The 11,368-nt window shown below is 39.1% G+C and overlaps 1 long non-coding RNA gene across 1 annotated transcript; it reads left to right on the forward strand.

Annotated features, from left to right (window-relative positions):
* Positions 1–3,563: 3,563 nt before the first annotated feature.
* On the forward strand, positions 3,564–5,199 carry LOC113945842. The gene is made up of 2 exons (XR_003527197.1): positions 3,564–3,777; positions 5,156–5,199. It is a non-coding gene; the product is annotated as an uncharacterized LOC113945842 (long non-coding RNA).
* Positions 5,200–11,368: the final 6,169 nt, after the last annotated feature.

An 11,368-nucleotide genomic window follows, 5' to 3' on the forward strand; every position in this document is an offset into this window, starting at 1 on the left:
TAAATGGACCAGAAAAAAAGAGAGAAAATAAACCTACAACCCCTCCCTTCAAGAAGTTAACTTATTTTAAATATTTTACTGATTTGTTTACTATTTCAGTGTGGTTTTTTCTCAGGGGAATTTTCAGAGCTGGATTTGTCCTCTTGCCCATACAAGCGCTCACTGTATTCTTCATCTCTATAAATGTTTAAAAAAGGAAAATTGAAATGTAAATTGCCTCAGTGCTTTTAGAAACCTTAAGAAAAATAATAATTCAGTGACTCCTCTATGAGATGGAACTCTCCTCACTGCCTGAACCTGCAGAGTAGGTTAGCATAACATGGAATCAATTATTGTGCTCGCCATATAAAACCTGTCAGCTTTAATACTTAACTGCAGTATCTCCCTGAATGTTTGATTTCCAATCACCTGTGTGAAGCTCCAGAAATACAGGGACAGCAGAAAGACTCCGGGGTAAGAAATTTATTTGACTCTCCTGAGTTGTAAAAGTGAAATCTGGAAAGAATAATGCAGCCTGTGAACACGACTCCCTTTTTAATCAAACACTTCCCAGTCCTGTAAAATAGAGCACAAACTACAGAACAAATATTGAATTTCTATTCTGTATTGTCATAATTGTGACACCATTTCACTTATTTTTCAGCTTGTCTGGAACCAGCTTTTGCTGAAATATTATTCTTATCCTTTCCCAATCCTTGTCCTTGTCTTTCTCTTGGGATTCTTTTGAGTTGGTTTTTTTGTTTGTTTGAGGGTTTTATGTTTGTATGTGTTTCTCTACAAAGAGAGAATGAGAATAGAAATGTTTTAACTTTCACAGCTCTTCTACTTTATTATACACTTATTACAGGTAATGCAAAAAATTATTAACCTTTTCCTCCTTCTATGTGCTTTATTTTGTGACCTTGCTATGGCTAAGATTGCAATCTTACAGTTTGAACTGGTAGAGGTGACCACACAGTGATTCCTTCTTTATTTGAGAGCCCTAAAAATGATGGATTAAACAAACATGAAGGATGGTGAAGTGCTGATGTTATCAGAACAGGCAGTGTTTGTAGCAGAGCTGGGACAAGTGCTTGGGGTCATGGGGGAGTGAAAATTGAGTCCAGCTCCTCTCTCCTGCCATGTGTAGGGAAGGGAAAGGCTGGGACTTTTGGGGGGGCTGGAACTGTAGGGAGAGAATGAGGAGGAATGGTTTCAAAACAAAAGAGAGTAGGTTTAAATTAGATATTGGGAAGAAATTGTTCCCTGGGAGGGTGGGGAGGCCCTGGCACAGGTTGCCCAGAGAAGCTGTGGCTGCCCCATCCCTGGAAGTGTCCAAGGCCAGGTTGGAGCAACCTGAGCTAGTGGAAGGTGTCCCTGTCCATGGCAGGGGGTGGAATGAATGGGCTTTAAGATCTCTTCCAATCCAAACCATTCTGGGATTCCAAAAGAAAACCCCAAACCACCTGTAGGGTCTGGTTTGAAGCTCTCAGCCACCTGATAGCTTTGGTGGATTGCTGCTAACACCAGGAACATTGCCTGCCCATGGTCCATAATAGCTTGGACCAAAGAGCTGTAAAAGCAGGGAGCAGGAGAGAGATTTATCTCAGTGTGTTTCAAAAATGACAATCTCAAATTGATTCCTTCTCTGAAGTACAAACTCCATGTTTAGCCCTTAAAAAAAAAAAAAAAGAAAAAAAAAGAAAACCATAAAATAAAGCAGGATTTATCCTCAAGATCAACTCTCATTCTCTTTCAGAAATTACATTCTAGACAATAAGTGATCATTATGTGCCAACAGACCTGAGAATCTGATTTTAACTTTCAGGTAACATATTAGGGCTATAACCAAATCTGAGAACTATTATCATAGCAAAATGACTGTAATGCTTCAAGGCTGTAATAGTCATCACCTTTTTATCATTCACATTACCATCAGGCCCTGAAACAATGAATTCCTTTAATGTTATTCTCCCATAACCTTTAACTGTCTGCATTATTTCAAACATCTGAAATAATCCTTTATGTGACACAGTAGAATAATATGTTTGCCATTGACTGCGCACTAGAATTTGTTGAAGCCCAGAATAATGCAAAAACTCTGCTCTGTATGGCAGGAAAATACATTTATTATTTCAGTTGTGCTGGGGAGTGATGTTTAAGTGATATATAATTTGAAGGAACACCAATAGGAAACATAAGGTTCATAAAAGTCCAGGAATGCTCCTGCAGTTATATCACCATTATAAAAGTGTCCTGCTTACCTTGTTTTGGGAGGGCTTTACTTGGGCAGCTCTCCCATATTTTATGTGGAATGCACAGCATAAATATTCCATAGGTTCATTATAGAGCTGTGCTTGTGCTGTACCTTCCCAGTGTCCTTCGTGTTCTTTCAGGAAATGTTTATTCCTGTTATATCAAGTAGGTGTTAATGCCCAACACCAGCACTATACATAGATAAATAATCATGTGTATGCTCTGGTGATTTTGGGCACAAACACTCCTATATCTAAATTACTACAGCTCTAGGCCCTGAATGGATCAAATTTATAAACACAACCCTCAATTTCTCCCCTCTGGTGAGGTGTATTATGACAGCAGAACTGGCATTTATCTGCCCTGCTGATATAAAGGTTTCCAGCCACACAAGCAATGCATATTGTATTGTGGAATTTTGTAATAAACTGCTGGAGATATTACCAGAGACAGAGGGATCTTGAAAAACATCCCAGGGAGCCCCAGGGCAGAAAGATTCCTACTAAGTACAGAGAGGTTTGGATCAGGTTCTTGGAGAACACGACCTCTAAAATAACAAGTTTGGAGACTGAACTGTGACTTCTTCAATGTCATCATGTCACACTGAAAACTGGATGCCTTAGGAAGGTCTCAGCAATACAGAGCAGCCTTTTGATAAAGTTTAACTGCTTCAAAGAACTTGGAAATGTACTCTTAGAAAAATCTAAATTCATTGGAATATTTCTAAACTGCATTGAGGAAAAGGGATTCAGATACAAAGAACTCAGGCCCTGGATAAGGGACAGTTATTCCTGTGCTGAACAAGCAAAAAGGTTGTTGGAATTCTGGTCTAATTTTTGTGTGATTTCTCGTGTGACCTTTCCCAAGCCACATACAGTCTGCCCAAGGAAAGCACAAAATGATTTTCACTGGCTTCAGTGGAGGAGAGAATAAGGTCCTAATTTCACTTTGAATCAGTTTTCTCATTAGTAAATTACCGACCTCAGAGCTTAATGTTCCCAACGCTCTTCAGTCTCCTTGAAGAGCAAGTGCTCTTGGAATGTTAACTGTCCTTATTGCCAGCAGTCACAGAGCAGGCAAATCCAGATTAATATGAGCATTTCAGTGGCCATGACCATGCCATGAAATCTGTACTCGTGTTCCCTCTCCCCCAGAACAAGGCAAGAGTCAGAAAGATTAAACATTCCAGCTAAAGAGAAAAGCTACTTTCTCAGCAGGTGCCTTGAATTTCCTGCAGGTTTTGCTGTAATTTAGGACAGATTTTCATTTGCTGTCATCTTAGCACTACACTAAAGTACTCATTTCATTCACAGAGTTAATCAGCAAGTTCACTTCACCTGGATTTGAAGTTTCTGGAGCTGAATGTTCACCTTGTTTCAGCACTTAAGGGCTGATGATGTTCAAAGAGTGTTATGAACTCCGGGCTCAAGGAGAGGTAGAAGTTGTTCCTGCTGGATTGGTCATCCCTACATATAAACACCTGGAAGGAAGAGGGGAACATCTCATTGGAGAAGAAACAAAAGGCTGGTGGCAAATTTACTGGTAAGTATTTTTAAAAAAAGGCCAATCCTCAACATTAGAAAAGCCCAGCAGGAAATCATTAAATCTGAGTGATAAAACGGGTTTATTTTAATCTGCTTGGATGTTCATTTACAATGAAGGGATGGTGGAAAATAGTTGTCTATAGCTTGCAGGATGTCTTAGAAAATAATGAGCCCTAGAGCTTCATCCCAGTGAGAATCAGAAAAGTTTAAGTTGAAAAGACCTTTTAGATCATGGAGTGCAACTGAAGAGATTGTGTCTTTTGGGTAAATTAAAAAAGAAACATCCATCTTGGCTGCAGACGATCACTTGCCATGCTTGGTGATTTATTTCACTAGTTTTTCATCCCATAACTCTTCCAATCTGTGTTCCAATGATCTCATCCTGCATTTCTGTGATGAAGGTTACCAGTGTGGAAAAGTCATCTCCTTCCACCTTCATTATGTGACTGATATTTCTGATGTTCTGTTTACCTGCCTTTAATCTACTCCAAGGCTAAGATATGGTTTCTTTGGTCCCATCCACAAGGATTTTGGGAATACCCTTCCCGCTGCCCCCACCTAAACAGGGGGAACCTTTTTCACAGCAATAAATCCTTTATGTTGCATTATTTTAACATTCTAACTTCTGCTCTGGTGTTCTGCTGCCAGAACAACTCTGACTGAGTAATTGGCTATAAGAATCATTTCAGATTGGTGCAAGTGCTCATCAGCTTCACTCTTTGTTATCCTAACAATGGTGCAGGATGAATTCCCAGTCCCAGGGGCCAGCAGGCACCAGGAGGAGGCCAGAAACACTCCAGAGTTATTTTAAAAGCCATCTATTTCCCAAAGTGTGCTGTGCTGAATTTTAGCTTGTCCAAACTACTCAACCTGCTCATATTTCTTCCCCATCAGTGTTGGAAATGTCATCTGTTGTTTCTCCACCTGTTAATCCGTCTGTGCCTGAGCTGTACATTTGATTTATAAAGATACCTATATCTTACTTTTTGGCTACATGTGAGCAATGGGGCCATTTTTTCTGTCATTGTTTCTTCCACCTATTAGTCTAAGTTCTGAAAGACAGGGAAATATGGAATATTAGATTCCCACATTTTTCTACCTTTTTTTTCAAGAGCTATTGAAATCCCACTGACACAACAGGACATTATTGGAGTATATATTTTGATTTACAATTTTTTACTGCCCTCATTCATTGCTGCCAAAAATGAATTTTAGCCATGAGGGATCCATACACAAACCTGATGATCTGTGCTCACAATCAGCTAATTTTTTAAGGAATTTCCTGCTGTGGTTGGTTACGTTCATGCAGACATGAGCAAAATTACTTTGCCCATAGCTTGCAATAGTTTTAATAATTTTATTTCTGTTTCTTTCAGAATTCTGGGAAACTTTAGCCAGAGTAATGATGCCTTTGGATTGCCAAAACGTGTTTGCTTCCTCAAAAATCAGCTTTGCACTGTAAGCATCACCTCAAATAGGGATTTATTGTGGGCTGGTTGATTTTTTTGGCTATCTTAACTTTGTGCCAGAGTATTCCTGTTTTTCAGTCCTACTTTTATGCTCCAGTATACCAGCAATATTTCTCCTTTTACTGGCTCATTTAACCCATGCAATAAAGATGCTTGTCATGTCATAAGGTAAGTATTTTCCCTAGAAATTGCTATAGAAGTTCTTATCAAACTGGACACTTCTATTGATTCATGAATTGATATTAGCAAGCCTCTTTCTGCCTTCTTTTTAACAATTGACTTCTAGACCTCCACAGTTCTTCAAAGAAATATTGCTGTAAATTGCAGTGACCCAACGTAATCTTGACCTGCTCTTTTTCTTCTCTTATCCCTCAGTGCTCCAATATTCTAATAGCTTTTCTTATGCTCCTCGCAATTAGTTCACAGAAAATTAGAAGAGATAATGGTTAATGAACAACTGTCACTCACTGTCAGTGAAGTGCTGCAAATGAAAAGGCACTTTCAGAAGTCAGAGAAATGAGATAATGTTGCAGGGACAATGAGCCGTCCAGAGCTGGGGAAAAACTGTGTGGAATCTGAAATTTTCCTTGCTCAAGATCCTTTAATACCTTGAAAACATTCATCTCTGTGTGGCTCTCACTCAGATCAAACCCTGAAGAACTTTTCTAACCCTCAGTAGATGCAGAGAAATGACCCCAGGCCAGTGGGATTGTTGGAATATCCTGGTCTTTCATAGCCTTGTCTTGGACCCTTTAAAAGAAAAAAAGTTATGATTATTAAACCTGTGTAATATTAAAGTATCAATATTTATACCCCCATCGACGAGGGTCTGCACTGATGTTGTTGTGAGCACAGTTTAAAAATGGAGAATATTTTATTCTACTTTTCTTTTGGTTCTAAAAAGAGACACTGAAAGTAACCACTTTAAATTTGACGTGAAAGATCCCACCCAGGATAAAACTCTCCAGCAGGATATTTCTCTTACTTACTCCCCCGACCAAGCTCAGTCAGAAGCATCCCCCAATGTGGTTTAGAATGTTGTTTGTCTTCATCCAGGAAAAAAAGATCAATTCTGTTGTGGAAACACAGTGCACAGCATGGGATCACACTAATCAATTTGAGCAGGCCTTGGTAAAACTATCTGGTGCTCTGCAATCCAGCAGCATCAAAGCTAATTAATACTTTAGTCAGCTTAATGAATGTATTAGCGGTTAATATTTGTGTATAAGCTCCTCATAACTCAATAATCCTATCCCATTTGCATTATTAATAGGACAGGTATGTGCCTTAGAGTTGATTGATCATAAAACCCATTAACCCAGATTTGTGCTGTGTCTCCAGTTGACTCCAAGGAGGAGCAGGAATCACCAAGGGCACGAGAGCAGGGAGCAGACTCAGGGGTATAAAGGCCTTTTCAGCTTCCAGGTGACTGGAACTGGAGAATTGCAGAGAAAGATGCATTTTAAACCACCTGGGGGCTGGTCTAGGAGGTGATGGATGTCTGAAACCAAGGACTAAGTGCCCTAGTTTATGAGATGCCCAAACTCTTTCAGCTCAAGCCCCCTCTACAAGGCAAACAGAGCAAGAGGAGAGAGGGAAGGAGAGAGAGGGAGAGGTCTGATCCACTTCACAAAAGAATATCCCTTCATTTCTCTCACTCTCTTTACCCCACTCCACACATAAAAACTTGCCATGTAGTGGAAGTTTATTTATTTAAATAATCTGTGGGTTGTTTCAGGTGGGAGATGAGTAAATAAACCAAGCACTTCTCCACCGCCCGTTAGAGAGGAACAATATTTTGCAATTTCCCTCCTACAGGCTTTGTGTTCTACAAAGAGAAATAAAAACCTACTTCATCCTCTTCAGCAGCCTTGAAAGCTTTTGCTTATTCATCCCCCCCTCACAATAGAGGCCAGATAATGCTCTGAAAGGGGAAAGCACCGTTCAGACACTGCAGAGAGAATATGCAGTGGAATGAATTCCATGGAACAATAATAAAAGAAAGATATGAGGAAGAAGCAGTTCATTCCTTTGGAGACTCATCTTTTTAATGCACTATTTCCACAGGATCTTCTAATTGCTTCTTGTGGGATTGAAGTGTTTTCTCTTGCAGCCTTGGTTTAGAAATTTGTTACACTTGTTGGTACCTCGTTCTGCTTTTTTAGTTTTAGGTCTGAAGAATTGTTTTCTTATCCTAGTTTGTTTTTTTTTTTTTTTTCCCTGAGATATTTTCCCCATCTCTCACATTTCCTTGTTCATGTTGTTATTATCAGTGAAATTTAAGCTCTATATGATGCTGTGAAGCTGACTCCTCTTTTATTGCCACACTTTCTTATGTGGTGGGACGGGGGCTGAAAGCTGCTGGTTAATCAGTTCTGAAGCCCTACATGAGGCAGGAAGACGTGCCATGAATTTCCCAGTGAGGAGCACCTGCATGATTAACGAGAATTCCTTCTCCATTCTGCACTCCAGCGCTTCCTCACTTGCAATATCTTTGTTAGAACTACGTATAAAGGAAATGAGAGGGGGAAGGAGGCAGAAAAACCTCAAGCAAAGGAGTTTGAGGCTAAAACAGCAGACAAAGTGAAGCAGCAAAGCCACAATTCCCAGCACTGCCCAGATGTTTTCTCATCTGTTCAGGCACAGCTTTTTATTGTCAGCTGCCACATGAAAACTTGCCATGTTAAGGCTTAATAAGTAATTAAGACAGTCTGCCAGGAAACTGAGAAAAATGAGGAAAACAATGTGCTTTCACCTCTTCTCACAGAGTTTGATTGAACTGGTTAAAGATGTTCCTGCACTTTGCATAGAGCTGAGCAAATCACTCATCATAAATAATGTATTAACCTAATTTCATCACTTTTACTCTGCAAAGTGTTCCTGAGTAGATTTAAAAGTATTTCTTCAGGAAAAGTATTGGTGCTTGAAAGCAAATCACCAGATGTTTTATCTGCACATGGTAATCACATACAAACAGGTAATGCTGTAAATTGAGAAAGTCTAACATTGCCTCTCCAGGTAGTATTTGAGAAATATTTCAGAAATAGCTTTAGAGAAAATATTTATGGCTAAAATCAGTGTGTTGGGAATATTCTGTGCACCTGAAGTGCACTGATGTGCTGGAGGAAAGTCATTGTGAAGGACTCAGGGCCAAATAAAAATAATTTACTTCTTACAATGCCAGTAAAATTGCTATGACTAGATCTGTTTAAATTAACAGAGTCACAGCCACGTGGGATAGACAATATCATCTCAGATATGCAAAAGTCTCCCACTTATATGCAGATATCAAACTTCTCCAAGGCAAATTCCTCGTCTTTAACTAAACTTGTCTCAGGATTACAGCAAGTCTTTTATTTCCCTTGATGCAATTCTGTTTTTTCCCTTGAAGATCTCTGTGCAGAAGGTTCAAAGAGCAGGAAAAACACCTCCTGAGGTAATGCAGGAAGACACAATTTGCAAAGATCTCTGCTGGAAAAGAAATTGCATTTCAGGTAATCAGTGGAGATCAAATAAGGCAGCAAGAGCCTGGTGGCCACCAGTCTGTAAAGGGCAATGAGAGTCAATGGAGGATCAATATGTTATGGATAAAGCCTTGAAAAAGAGTTTTAGATGTGCATAATTAGCCATCTTCAAGGTGTCAAAGTAGTTCACACCAAAACACTCCAGTGTATGTGATAACCTGTGAGAATACATTTTATAATCCATGTGAAATCCAGGCTGACCACCACGTGTCACTGTAAAAACCAGGAAAAAACCCAATAATTAAAACATGGAATATATTATATCGGTCATTCATGCTTTGGACTTGTGAGAGAATGAATAAAAACTTTGATGGGAATGGCTGGAAACCAGTTGGTCTGGCCTTGGGGATCCCCAACGTTCTTCAGGGTGAAGAGCAGCAGAGATGTGTTCTGCTAGTAACCATTCCTTAAAAAAATCACATTAATCCTCTAATGCATCTCAACAGCCTGACATTACATTTGAGTTTTAGGATAATATTAGACTGTAAATAAAGGCAAATATTATACTGTAGGTAAGGAGAGGTTGCCATTTGCATAGTTTGTAAGGATTAAGCCAAGGAAGTTTTTACTATTGTTTCCTTTCCAAACCAATATCAAAAGAACTCTCCCTACCAGGTTCTTTGTCAAGGTTTTGGGTGCACAAGTCTGGGACTTTGTGAGTTTGGACCCTGCTCTAGTCCATTGTAACTGGGATTCTGCTTTCAGCATCTGGAAGGTCTCACCAACAGGAACTTTGACATTCAGAAACAAAACCATGTTGGTTTAAGAATTGTGAGTAAAACTCCATCAATTCCATCTAAAAAAAAAAAATCTGGTGGTTTATTTATTATCTTCTTGGTGTTAGTTCATAACTCTCAGGAGCTCAAACTAAAGCTGGATGTACAAATGTTTGTAGCTCTGGCTGCAGCCACTCCAAAAGCACCAATACAATTGTTCATTCACTGCAAAATTAGCTTTTACTCTGCAAATAATAATGCCCAAACAGATTTATTCTCTGGCTAGTTACTAATCCTCAAAACAGCAATTTTTTTTCTCTTTTAATGACAGAAGGAATAAAACTACACGATAAAATTTCCTTTTTTTTTTTACACTTTTGTGCCATTGGACTGGTATTTGAGAATTATCATTACAAGTCTCTGGTGGTTTTAGAGCTAAACCCCAGGAAATGCAGCAAAGTGGGAGATATAAAAGATATCTTCACCCTCCTCAGGATGGGATTGTGCATATGCTGTGCTATGATGCACATAACATTATAGTGCCTACATTTTTACTGCCTGCTACAGGACACTCAGACTCTCAGTCTATTTATTACAGATCAATTTTTGTGATATCATTGATCCCCTGAACACTGGGACTGTCATCCTCGCTCAGGAGTAGCTGCAGCAGCAGCTGAAATACAATCCTTTCTTCTCCCTCCCTCTGTGGATTAAACCCTAAGCACACACAGAATAGACTCTCTCTTTGTGAAGATTGTATGCCACTGGTATTAGACAAAAAAAGAACAATAATGAAGTAATATGTTTAGAAAAACGGTGAAGAATTATAGGCCAATCATTGCCTGCTCTGTGCCCAGAGAGGTACAGCAGAAATAGTCAGACCATCTATTTAAGCACTGAGAAGATCAAAGATAATAAGAAAAGAAGCAGCATGGATGTTTTGAGAGCAAGTCATATCAAGCTTCCCTAATGCCTTTGGGAGATAAGGTGGCCAGGGAGAAGGGTGGTGAGGGTCTCTGCAGGACAGGAGGAGCTGTGCTGGTGGGAAGCAACAGGAAAAAAAAAATCCAGTTGTTCCAAATCCCTTTGCAATTTTAAAAGCCATAAAAATTTGTTTGTGGATGGATGGAATCTCTTTGTCCTCCTACTTACAGCTTGTTTCTTACCCAACTTCCCTGCAGAGCCTCCCAGGTGAGGGCACCTTCCATACTTAATCCTTGATACCAAAAGTCATCCCAAAATAATTTTCAGAAGCTTTGTTATAACACCACTATTAATTATTTCTTTTTAACACACAAAACTTTAGGAGAAACTCAAGGATCCTCCCCAAAGTCAATCTCAGTTAAAGACATTTATTTTAATTTTCTAATCCCAGTTCTTATTTTTTAGAGAAATGGAGGCTCAGGTCTGATCTTGCACTGTTAATTCCATGGAATTAACTCCAAGTATAAATATCTGTAGAGTCAGAGTCAAAGGTTTCTTTAAATTAGATGCCCAGAAGCCAACAGATAATTGTTACTATTGTTTATGAAGTCCTGTCCTCATGAGATCAGAGGCAACTTTTACTCTGTTGAATTATTTTTCTGAGATCTTCAGGCTTCAGTGTTCCTTTGTTTCCTATCGTGTATTTTTAAGATTGTTTTCATCCAATTGTCCTTCTACAGATTTACAGTGAAAACAGCTAAGGGCACTTTGTACATAACCCTTTCATCAAAACTGATTGAAAAGTTCAGCTGAATATGCTCAGTGCATTTTTTTTAGCTTGTCATCCTTCACAGATTTCCTTCTTTCCATTCTACCTAAAAATATTGTTTTGCTTAAGAAGAAAAATGAAAAAAAAAAAACAAAACCAACCACCCCAACCTATCCTGGTGACAATT

The sequence above is a fragment of the Corapipo altera genome, unplaced genomic scaffold (genome assembly GCF_003945725.1).
Source record: "Corapipo altera isolate COAL_440 unplaced genomic scaffold, ASM394572v1 55, whole genome shotgun sequence".
Classification (NCBI taxonomy): Eukaryota; Metazoa; Chordata; class Aves; order Passeriformes; family Pipridae; genus Corapipo; species Corapipo altera.